The 12,555-nt window shown below is 31.4% G+C and overlaps 1 protein-coding gene across 2 annotated transcripts in view; it reads right to left on the bottom strand.

The window, feature by feature from the left end:
* The window catches only part of LOC139519943 (C-C chemokine receptor type 1-like), a 74,034-nt gene extending 61,698 nt beyond the window's left edge, over positions 1-12,336 (bottom strand). The window contains exon 1 of one of the 2 annotated variants that reach the window (XM_071312262.1): positions 12,305-12,336. The gene's annotated coding sequence lies outside the window, so the exon portion shown is untranslated. Of the gene's footprint in view, positions 1-10,114; positions 10,242-12,304 lie in introns of those variants that run through there. The other variant, XM_071312261.1, reaches the window with a different exon arrangement.
* Between the last annotated feature and the right edge of the window lie 219 nt (positions 12,337-12,555).

Below are 12,555 nucleotides of genomic sequence, written 5' to 3'. Positions count from 1 at the left end.
GTTTTTGACCTAAAACTTATACAAAATTCAACATATTTTCCTGCATTTTCGTATTACAGAATTGTTCGGACTCGGACTCGGACATCACACGAAATTCATCGCAAAAAAAATCAAAAACGATCATGGTAGATAAGTTTGGAATTATCTTCGTTATGTGTAAGAAGCAGTAATTTGGAAGGACCAATAATCGAAATGGAAGAATCGGCAAGAAAAAATATGCAATTGCAATTTTTTTTATTTCAAAATGACTTGGTATTCAAAATGTGCATAACCAGAGGTTTAAGATAATCTGCAAAATATGAATGATTCGATAGTCTCGACTGAACACCTGAATTTTTTTAATGTCCAGCTCTTATGTTACAATCTAAAGAAATGACGTTTTAACGCTATTTTCTTAAAAGGGTTTACGACAAAGTCGCTAATCATTTCCATTGCACTGCTCTTAGCATATATTTATTTATATTTCCAGAATGTGCATTTGCTGCACTTTTTTGTTCGAAAGAAAAAGAAATATGTTGAACGTAAATATTTAAAGTTATGTGATAAACTAAGTGTCCAGTGCTTTTGTTATGCGCTTGTTTTCTGGGGGGAAATGCCAACGTCGTAAATGGTTTTAGTAATTTGAAGACGTTACGTTTGTGGACTCAGCTTTGTGCACGCCGTCTATATACTGTATCATGGCCCAATGTATATAGTTATGTTAAGAACCAGAGCTAATGTCAAAAGTTCAGCTTTACGACAGACTAGGTTAATATACAACATCGGAGAAACATAAATTGAAACGAGCATGATACTGAAAGACTAATTAAAAAAACAAGTCCCGTTGCGCCATTTTTTTTTTAATCTCTCTTCTCGCCTTCATTTATCTTTTTAAGATTATTTTTTGAAGTGTTATTTGCGTGAAAAAAGGGGGAACATATATCGACTGTTAACCTGTAACCTTGCAGAATAATAACATTTGACCTTGCAGAATTTAAAAACGACAAATATTGAATATATGATTTCGTGTCAAAGACATCTGTAAATAAATGATTGTTATGTTTGAAGATTATACCTCTACATAATATACTATAAGTATAATATAAGATTTGATCTCTAAATCATATTACAAAACACATAATACATATACATGAAATATTTTCCACTGGACGTTAAGCAAATAACAATCTACCAATCAAACTAAAGATCGAAGAATGCTACACGATTAACATATGATTAGAATATATGGATCATTCAGATTTACCCTAGTTTTTTACAGCTAGATATTTGTGTAATAATTATATTTCCCCCTATATAGATATATGAAGATGTGGTATGAGTGCCAATGAGACAACTCTATAGATCTATGTTAGCTACGTACGACGCTTCAATCTACATTATAGAAGATTGCTATTTTCTACCACATTTTTCTTTGCATAAAGAATGTATCTCAAAGACTCAACGATATTGTATTATTTATATATATGTCACATGTACCATTTCAATAACAAATCAATTTTCAGAAAAATAAATGATTTGTTATAAATAAATTCAATCTTTATGTCAAATAGAACAATTATTCATTTAAGGAAACATCGTGACATTCTTTTTTATACAAAAATAAGAATTTATTCTCTTAATGATATTTTGTTTAGTTTGACATTCGAAAGTGAAGCTGACTTATTTATAATCTGATAGGTGCGCTTTAAATACAAATATTTTGTTCTAATGCAGTGAAAAGAAAATGGCGTGAGACATAACCATAACCGTTTCTTTTTATCACAAAACGACTAATTTTGCTTGTGATTGTCTTACTTTTTATTGGGGAACCAGTTCAGTCTAGCCTATACATTTTTATTGTGCAGATTTTTACTAGTTTGCATTTTTGTTTGCATTTTTAAGTCAGTTGTGTGGTATGTCTGTTAATATGTATGTTTACACAGTTTGGGCTGCCGCATCCCAATTATGTCACATTAACACATGACATGGGTAAAATCTCTTTGTTCTTACTGTGCTATAATCTTAATAATGCACAGCTAAGGTGTGCATTAACTACCTCAGATAACTGCACAGTTCAAATCTATTCTTACCTTTAGGGACGTTTCCTGAATTCTGAAAGGGGTGTTACATGTATTCTATAAAATTATAAAATACCAACGATTGTAGCGAGACTAAAAATGTTACGTTGTCCAATTCAAGGATGAACAACCTATCCCCCCCCTCCACCCCTAATATTTTTTTTAAGTCCGCCATTTGACTTGAAGTTACAAAAAAGTTGATCAATTAAACACTTTGTACAAACATCGTAAGTTCAAAATAAGAAAACAAAAAATTATGGATTGATTTTTTGTGTTTTTAACGTAACTTTTACGAGCAACATTTCGGCTATTTCGAGGCGCCCAGTTTTTATTGGTTAAGGAAGCCGAAGTGCCCGAGAAAACCACACACCTTTGATAGGAATACTGACAGTCCCAATCAATTGAAATTGGAGTCGAAAACTCCCGCACGGGGGAGTTCACCCTCAAACCCTCAGTGTTAACTAGTGATTACAGTAAAAAAAAACCAAAAAAAACTGGCAAACCAGGCCCCTGATGAAAAAAGAAAGGTTTCTCCTTCCTTTTTTATTATCTAAACTGGGACATAACATATTTAATTTTATTTCGTGTGTACACAATGTAAATCTTAAATCAGTGTTTTAAAGACAAAATTGACATTTTAAATTTATGTACTAACATCGTCCTCGGTTCATCTTTCTCTAAACATATCAAACATATCATTAAGGAAAGAAAAAAAAACTTATCTTTACTCAATAACACCGATTTGAATCGTCACTGATTAGAATTTTTTTTTTTAATAAATTTAACAATGTGCAGATTAAATCCAATATACCGACTTGCTGGGTCAATAACTATAACTTAACTTAATCTATTATTTCTGTTTGGTTTGCTAACCAAATTTTGTGAATATTACAGACTATAAACTACTGCCAGACATGTTTGAGGTTAAGCTAGATATAACACCAGGTTTAACCCATCATTTTCTTCGGGAAATGCCTGTTCCAAGTCATACAACTTTTTTTATACTTGTCCCGTTGATTATTAGCGTATGACTATGGACATTTTTTTATGGACTGCACGTTTTTTGATCAGTTGTATTTTTTTGTAATTTAAGAAGCGATACATATCAAAAAGTAAAGACTTTTCCGGATAATTTTTTTATCTTTTATTCAATTGCATTTGGAAATCAAAGTTTATCAAATTTAAATCTTTCATTGATCGATTCCAAGTTCTTTAAGTACGTTTGTGTGGTTTCACATTCAATTATCAAACAAAAATGTAACAAAGTTTTCCATTGAACATTTAAAAATGATTATAAAGAATAAACAAGTCTTTAATCATTAAAAACAAAAATAAAATAACACGATATTGACAATTTGTGATTATAAAAGGAATGTCTAACGCGATGTATCCTGCGTTCAAAATGTTCTACGTCATGCACCTTCTAATGAACAGATATCAAAAAGTATGGTTTCCGAGCACTTTCTCCACCAATAAAAACTGAGAGCCACAACATGGCAAATAGGGCTCAAATTTGTGTTTAACACCTTCAATCAATCAATCAATCAATCAATCAATCAATCAATCAATCAAATGATTGCAAAAAGATACAATAAATAGACAATACAATGACAGCAGAAAACTACTTTCATATTTCTGACTTGATACAGTTATTTCATTGTGTAGAAAATGGTGGATTAAACTTGGTTTTAAAGCTAGCTACCTCTAACTTGTATGCCAGTCGTAAAGAATTCCATCGTATTGACAACAATGTTTGACAACAATGTGTGAGCACAACAAATTAAAGCTGTAACGAAATAGAAAAATGACAAAAGGAATACTAGTAAACAACGATCGTTGATGGTAATGGTAATGAAAAATACATTTCGTAGTAGAAAAAAAGAGGTCAAGTAATCGGGTGTGTTAAACTGAAAGACAAAAGTTGATATGATCTGAGCCAAGAAACAATTAGAAATGAACATGTGCAAAGTTATTCCTTTAAGAATTGGACAAGGAAGACAGTGAAGAAACAGATAACGACTTAGGTGATAAAAATCTTAGATTTAATTGTAAACTAAAACCATAGGCACTTAGAGATGATTAGGAAGGTTGATATAGTAATTTCTTTAATTAATGATTGCAATTTCCCAGTTAAGTTGGGGGTCAAAATCTTGCAGTCCAAAATAATATTTTTCAATCGAAAAAAAATATACTGGAATTCAAGTCACTCAATTTTCCTTTTCAATTTGCTTTACTTTTTTTCTCTATTAGATATTTCTATTTATGCTGTTTTTATCAATTTTGGGGCCTAAATTATAGCACAAACCAGCTCATCGACTGAAAATATTAAGATTGCCTTGATCCTTCCTGATAACTTCGAAATAAGTTGGAACTGCATGTATGGTGTCAAAATGGACTACTCATTCTAAAAAAAAATCTGAATGAGCTAAACGGTGGACTTGGTTTACAAAATGACCACCTGGACTTCCAATCCGGCATTCAACATTATAGACAAAGTCGAGCGTCTCCTAGCCTGTGTAATGATGCATTCTTTAATAACAAAATTTAGATTAAGTGACCATAATTTATTAATAGAAAATGGAAGATACCTTAAAATACCAAGAGAAGAAAGATTATGCAAAAAATGTAAACAAATTGAAGATGAAATTCATTTCTTTTTATATTGTAATAGAAACCATAATAATAGAAAAGATCAACCCAATTTCACACATTCAGGTAAATAAGCTAGTATCCTTTTTAATACAGTCTATTGAACTAAGGACAAAAGGACTCTTAAAATATATACTTTTATTGTGTATATTAATGATCTTGTTGTTATTTTTTATTTTCATTTTGTTATGTTGTGTCATACACTATAAATATGTAGTTTTATGGCAATAAAGATTTGAATTGAATTGAATCGAATTGAATTGAATTTAATGAGCAATACTGTTTAAATGGGAATGCTTAAAGTTTATTGTTCTGGCTGAAAAACCCTCTATAGCAATATGTCTTAATATCTTTTCTTAGTTTTTGTAAGGGAACATTAAATCACCAATACATATAAATTGTTCTTATATATACGTATACACTCACTTACAAATCCTTAGACTTAAAGCAAATCAGAAATAGTTTGGTTATTTTAAATATCATAGAGGAGAGTGTCAACATTCCTTCTTTATGTCTGATTACAAGAATCCGTTTAAAGAATTAACTTCACGATGTTCGTCAAAAACCCTCCAATAGCAAGAAAATATCTTCATAACACTTTGAACAAACACATTTCGTATCGTTCTAAAGATATATATAAATGCTTTCAATCACAACCACAATTACTTTACATCAACACAAAACTTTGACTACACTACAATGCAGTACACCAGTACTCTTTTCGAAATTGAAAGTTCGTCTACATTTTCTGTTTTAACATTTTTCTTCAATGCGAATGTTAAATGCAAAAAACAGATTATATTCTAATTAAAATTCTCAACGCCGATACCAGTTAGTTTTCTTATCCTATTTAGAAATTGAAAAACCAACAGACAGGGTTTACTGTAAGTACCGACTGTGTCCCCTACCTGATCTTCTCATCATATTTAGAAACATCTAATATTCTAGTACTCTTTTATCATTAATTTTTACTTTCAGATTTTCCAATACCGGTGACGTTCTATTCACTCATTACCATGATACCATCCATAACTAGTTCCGATTTTCCGAACTGCATACTTTCAAATAGTTTTCAAAACTTCTAAAATCACATATTCAAAGATTAAATTGATTTCAATTCCCTTTCCTTATACCATTAATTAACTAACAGTCAGTAAAATGGTAATGATTTTGACCTTTTGTCCGACTATTTTTACATTTTTCGACTAAGGACAATATCTAGGGGCCAGCTGAACCCGCCTCCGGGTGCGAAATTTATCGCCATGTTGAAGACCCATTGGTGGACTTCGGCTTTTTTCTGTCCTTTGATCAGGTTTTTGTCTCTTTGACACATTCATTATTTCCATTCTTAATTTTATTACTGAGATTTTTTTTTTTTTAAATAAAACGTAATCGCTGTGTTCTCAATTTATCTAATATGTCATATGATTCAGTAGAAAGAAAATATATTAATCAATTGGAATGGGAAATATTATTTGCTTTTCCTCAATTGTCACTTTTGATAAAGTATACCTGCACTTCAAACACAAGTTTAGTGACAAGAATGTCTCGAGGCAATCGATTGTAAACATTGTAAATGAATGAAAATACCAGAGCACCTGTAATGAGATACAAACCTGTTAAAATAATTGACAATGTGCATGACCGCAATTTATCAAAAATAGACACAAACAAAGCGTACACATCCCAAAACCTTACATAAACTTAGAAAAAGAAAAATGTTAGATATAAATTAAAATCCCTGGGGTATATGATATGCAAGTAACACAATATCGTACCTAATAAAGTGACAAGACAGCTTTCAATATAAATGTCATTTTGTATCTAACATAAAAGCTTTCTTCTTGTAATATATTTAGCATAGAAACTGATAAGCAGTTTAAATATTTTTCAATTGATGACTTTATAAGTCAATTTAATTTATGGCGGTATAAAGTTTTTAACCGCGTGATGTTAAAACCTATAAAATTCGCTTTAAAGATTATATAGTGACGTTAAACTTAAAAATTATTATTGCACTGTTTTTTCCCCTATTAAACTTAAATTTACTCTTTTCTATTTCTAATAAGGAAATACAAATAACTATATGTATATATATATATACGTCTAATAAATCAAAGAAAATATCCGTTAATGAAGAAAAGTACGTTTGACACGAGTATCACAAAGTTACCAGTGAAGCAGGAATACAAGATAAATCATCAGTTCATGTTGAATTTTTGAGTTGAAGTTCGCTTTGAAAGCCAACCGATTTGGTTGATAACATTTTTTTTTTACCTGTTGTGTTATGGTTGAGTTTTTTTTTAGTTTTAGTCGGTTGTTTCTCTGATTAAAAGTTTTCCGATTGCCCTCTTGATTTCTGGATTTTGATCCAGGTTGTGCTCCTCCATTTAATATTTTACAACCATGGAGATTCATAGTTTTTGTTTGTTCTGTTTTCCTAAATTTTACTATAGCAATTCTTTAGCACAAACGCGTATTTCATTATTTCGTATATATGGTGGACGTTAAACTTCAAAATGTACAACCGAGCATCTACAAAAGATCGATTCGTTGCGAAATTTGAACTGTTTCTAAAAATATTTCCCCACTATACACCTTTCAGATTCATACAAATTTTGAAAAAAACATATTATTATAGATTAAGCAATAATGCAATGTTATATATACTTATTATACGATGAATATGAAAAGGTACTTGACAGGTGTTTTCTATATTGGTTTCCTGTTTATTGGAACATAATTCTTAGGTACAAGACATGTTTTTCCGATAATTGGAATCAGATTCCATCTTCCAAAGATGGCGTTATAGGCCAAGTACAAATGTACAAGTAGAAATTTCATAAAGTTTCCAATATTACAGCGTGATGGGTAGATGGGCGCGAAAAGACTATATTAACAGGTACATGTTATTAAAAAAATTCCAAGAACACAGAGACTAAGTATGTTATTATAACATTTCTCGTCCAATTCATCTTCACCAAATGCTGACAAGTAACACAAGTACACAATGACTTCATGATAAAGATTTAGTTCGTTTGATGCCAAACCTTCCTTAAATTCTCAGTTGATAAAATTCGGAAATTATAAATAAAATTAGGTTCCAAAGTCAACATTCACAGTTGACCTTAAATAGATTTGGCCATTCACTTAAGGCCCTTTCATATCATAGTTTTTCACTTATCCCAGCTTCTATGCATCCTACAGTAGGCTTTCATTTTAAGGGTCGAGCGTTCTTGATGGAGGCTAATACAAAAAAGCGCTTTGGACGGAATCAAAGTCTTCAACTCGGCGTATTCAACAAAATGTCATTTAACAAAATCACTAAAAATGGTAAACAATGCATAAACTTAAACCCCCAAATAAAACCACAATAGTAGCAAGATTAACATTCTTCAAATGTGTATGTCGTGTCAGAGTACGTTTTTATAAGCTTAGTTTTTTATGTGTTGTTTCTTCAAAAGTTTTTATACGTAACTAGATTGTTTAACTAGTGTTTGTATTCTATTTCAATTTAGAGAAGGTCGAATCAAAATTCGCACAACACCGTATATGAATTATATATTTTGTTATTGAACCTGGTTGAATTATAAGATAATTCTAATTTTAACTGATTTTTATTTTATTTCAATAGTGACTATCGAAACAGATGACAAAATGTTTCCTTAGAACAACGAAATAAGCAGAAAGCACTAACGTATTCATAAGAACAATGGAAGAAAGCACAGAAAGAACAATGTGCATCAAATCATAAAAAGGATCTATTAGCAAACATCACAGTTTCCGAACGACAAGAATATGTTGAACGTAATCAATATCGTCTTTATGATCCTCGTTGCATAGAAAGTGCACTCTTTTGTTTCATTACATGATTCAGTGTTGTATTGGTTTATCCATTACTCTAATGATGAGAGTACCAGATCCTATTTATTGAAGTGCATAAGGTTCACTAGCATATAAACATCAACCAAATTCTTTATATCCAATAAAATTAATATGTTCACATCAGTTTGGCAGAATAACCTTGCTTGATGTGAACATCATAAATGATAAAATGCTTTATAAAATATAAGTCAAAATCGTTCAAAATCGACGTAAACGTGAAAAATTAGCATTTTTTTAAAACTAGGAAACAAGTTAGCCTGTTCCATAAATTGTTTACCCGATTATGTCTGTTGCATAAAATCGAACTTCAAAGCCACAATAAAATGCAAATAGCCCTTAACTGTGAATCAATTGCCTTGTCATATGCTTTTAATCATCACTAATAACTTTATGGCAATATTTTTGTACACGGCTACTCCCCCTTCAGTTTCGTTTGAAATTCATCAAAGCTCAACCCAGTTACGAAAAATGAATTATGGTTGAAAGTTGCCTCATTGGCAATCATACCCATAACTCATCTCCACATTTATATATAATAAAAAAAATAGAAGACTAACCATAACATAAAAAGTTTTTTGTCTTTCTTAAAATCATCGTAATATTAAAAATACTACCTTTCCCTAAAATGCGTGAAATGGAAAATGTTGAAACAAAATTTTAAAAAGGAATTTAATATTAGGAAGGGTGAATTAGGACTTAAATATGGTCACTTATGTCTCCTTCCGACCAACTGTAAAACCGATGGGGCGTCATATGGTTTTGCAGGATATACAAGTTCAAAGTCATGTCATTCTGGTTGGAATGTGGACGTTAAATCCAATACCTCGTGGAAAGTGGGTGACACACTCTTTGAACGCCAAGAACCCTTGCAACAACTACTTGAGAGGCCGTAGTTGGTATGTTGCAAAGGAGAATGTATGTCCTTATCCAATATACCCTCATTTCCCAGTAACAGTCCAAAGTTTCCCGACCTAAACATGCACTACATAATTGCCACTGGACGTTAAACAACCAACAATCAATCAATCGTATTTAGAGAATTAACGTTAAGTTCTTTTTAGGAATAGATACGTTAGCAATAAGGCACCGACCGTGGAGCCTCTATTCTGTCCTGAGTGTCTATAGATGTCATATCTACCTTAATGATCACCGAACGCTGACTTTTAAACGAAAGTAAAAGATTATATTAAAAAAGTATATGTACAATTATATCAACTTAAATGTTATGAAAATTTAAATGACAGCGAGTGAATATAAAGCTTAAGTATACTTTTTAAATACCGAGAAAATGTGCAGGTATAAACCCTGGTTTGGAAAAAAATATAACTCAAAATTGTACATTTACAAAACATAGCATCATTTATATAATAATGCCCAAGAAAATATATGAAATACATAGAAAAGGAATTCATCTTATAAATAACACGATTTAGGGATACGGTTATCACACGCATAGTTTTCTGAATATATTGAATGTATTAATAATAAATATATAAGGATTAAAGACATAAAATCAAACTCACATGGTGCAATTGATTCATAAAGTCTAGTGAGGCTGAATCACCAGTAAAAATCCTTTTATCTAAATCATTTTTCATGAAACTTCTCCACCTATTCGTTAAGTATAATGTCGATAAAATCAAAAGGTGCTCGCACATTCTTTAGCATCAAATAAAAATTTCTTAACATGCTTTTTGAACCAATCAAAAGAAATTAATGCAAGATAAATATAGATTTAGTGGTCGTCTGCAATGCTAAAATTGGCGCTACAATTCACCATTTGTCATAGTTGTCATTAACCGATTTGATACATTTGTACTTGTAATTTATAAATATGTAAAATTTGTTCCGTGTTTAAACATTAAAAGGAAATAGATCCGCCACTCAATTGAGATTAGTTTTAAGTCCTTAATCAATTAGTTTCACCAAACTCAAATGTGAATATTAATAATGTATGCCTATAGAAAGACTATATCAATTCTAAACTTCACAGAAGGTATTTGGGATAAAATGTCTGAATCAACATAAAATAGCAATAGGGCAGGGTATAGATGGAAATTTACACTATATAAAAAAGTGCACATTAGTTTGTGATTATGTTTGACAAGTGTAAATGGCGCGATGTACGAAATTGACTTCTACCATTAGTATTGGGACGCATTTAAGACAACATGGTCAGTAGTTAACCAATGTTAAGTCTCATAAATCAATTACGAAGAAAAACAAATGTAACAAACAAAAACTGAGGGAATCACATGAAATCCAAACTATAGGTACGTCTACATGGTAAGCGTTTCCTGCTTTGCATACTATAGGTACGTCTACATGGTGAGCGTTTCCTGCTTTGCATACTATAGGTACGTCTACATGGTAAGCGTTTCCTGCTTTGCATACTATAGGTACGTCTACATGGTAAGCGTATCCTGCTTTGCATACTATAGGTACGTCTACATGGTAGGCGTTTCCTGCTTTGCATACATCACTCACAACGCGATGCAAGAGGCGAGAAACAGTCCCTCTATAAACTTCATGATCTTAGAAAGCGGTAAAAACTACAAACAATCTGGTGAAAAACCCAAAACTGGAATTATCAGAACTGTGATAATTAATGGGAATCCTGCATTTAAGTCCGACTTTTATAATAAGTAGTCTTTTTTCACGTTTGTTCGTCGATTTCGCAATCGAGACCTATAAATAATAGCTCTAATCTGTTTTTTAAGATACTTTGCAACTTGGTACTGGATGTTTGTCATACAACCGATCAATCAAGATCACACCAAAGGCTTGCTGGGCTAAAGAATTATGGCCATTAGAAATTATACACCTATGTCAAAGGGGTCACTTATTTGGCTATTCAGTATGAAAATAAATACGCATCCATGATCAGTAACAGTAAACGCATTGTTGAGGGAACATTTTAAAAGTGTAACACAGTATCTGCACGTAAAAAAAAAACACCTTTAATTGGTCTGTAGGTGAAGAGTTGCAACCATTTTTATTTTCCAGTTGTAGCCAAAATTTCTTTTTCTGTCAACCCACTTTGCAGATCATATGCATACCTGTATGATTGATGGCTAATTTGTGTTGTCTTACATATATGCATAAAGTATATTCAACAACAGACAACAAGCCTTCAGATCTAATTTAAAACATATGCAGGAGAAGTACAAAGGAATATTGAGAATGATGAATTGAAATTGCATGTCTATGTATTTTTTATTGGAACGATCAAAGAACATATCTGAACAAAAATTCATCAAAGATTCATTTTAATGAATTTAACTTCGTGAGAAAATAACATGACGTGTGATTCCCCCCCCCCCCCCCTTTCCCCCTAAGAGGGCTAAAAGTTCACGATTAATGGTATAGAACAAGTAGCAGAATATCAAAGTTATATTTTCCAAAGAAGGAGGGTTATGAGAGCTCCAAAATTCGATCCAAAAAAATATACTTCAGCTAGATATAGTTGCAAGCTTGATAATATTTTACTATAGTTACTGTAGTCAAATGCTTATAAAAAGGCAGTTTTAAGATAAAAATGTCCGTATCTTCCAGCAATACATACATAAGTTTATGACGGAAAATTCCAATATAAAGGATCTTGAATAGTTGAACATGTTTCTTTTACACAGCAAAGGGATATTTAAAATAGGCTGTGCTAATTTATTCCACGGTTGATTATTTTTGGAATGATATTACATAACTGTTCTTACCTTTTTTGCAGAAAATATGTCACTACAAAATATTCTTTACAGTAAAAATCAAATTTTCAATTAACCGGAAATATCAAGAGGGATTAAAGTTAAATATAACATCTATAACACTTGACCCTTGGTTTACTTTACAATATAGGCATTGATGTAGACGAGTGGGATCACATTATTTCTGCTTAAAATGATATAAAATTCCGTTAAATGGCACAGAGTAACATTACGTAGGCATTCGATTAATTCAAAGTAAGACA

The sequence above is a fragment of the Mytilus edulis genome, chromosome 4, assembly GCF_963676685.1.
Source record: "Mytilus edulis chromosome 4, xbMytEdul2.2, whole genome shotgun sequence".
In the NCBI taxonomy this organism is placed as follows: domain Eukaryota; kingdom Metazoa; phylum Mollusca; class Bivalvia; order Mytilida; family Mytilidae; genus Mytilus; species Mytilus edulis.
The sequence above is the reverse complement of the archived record's forward strand: the minus strand, read 5'-3'. Positions and strand labels throughout refer to the sequence as shown.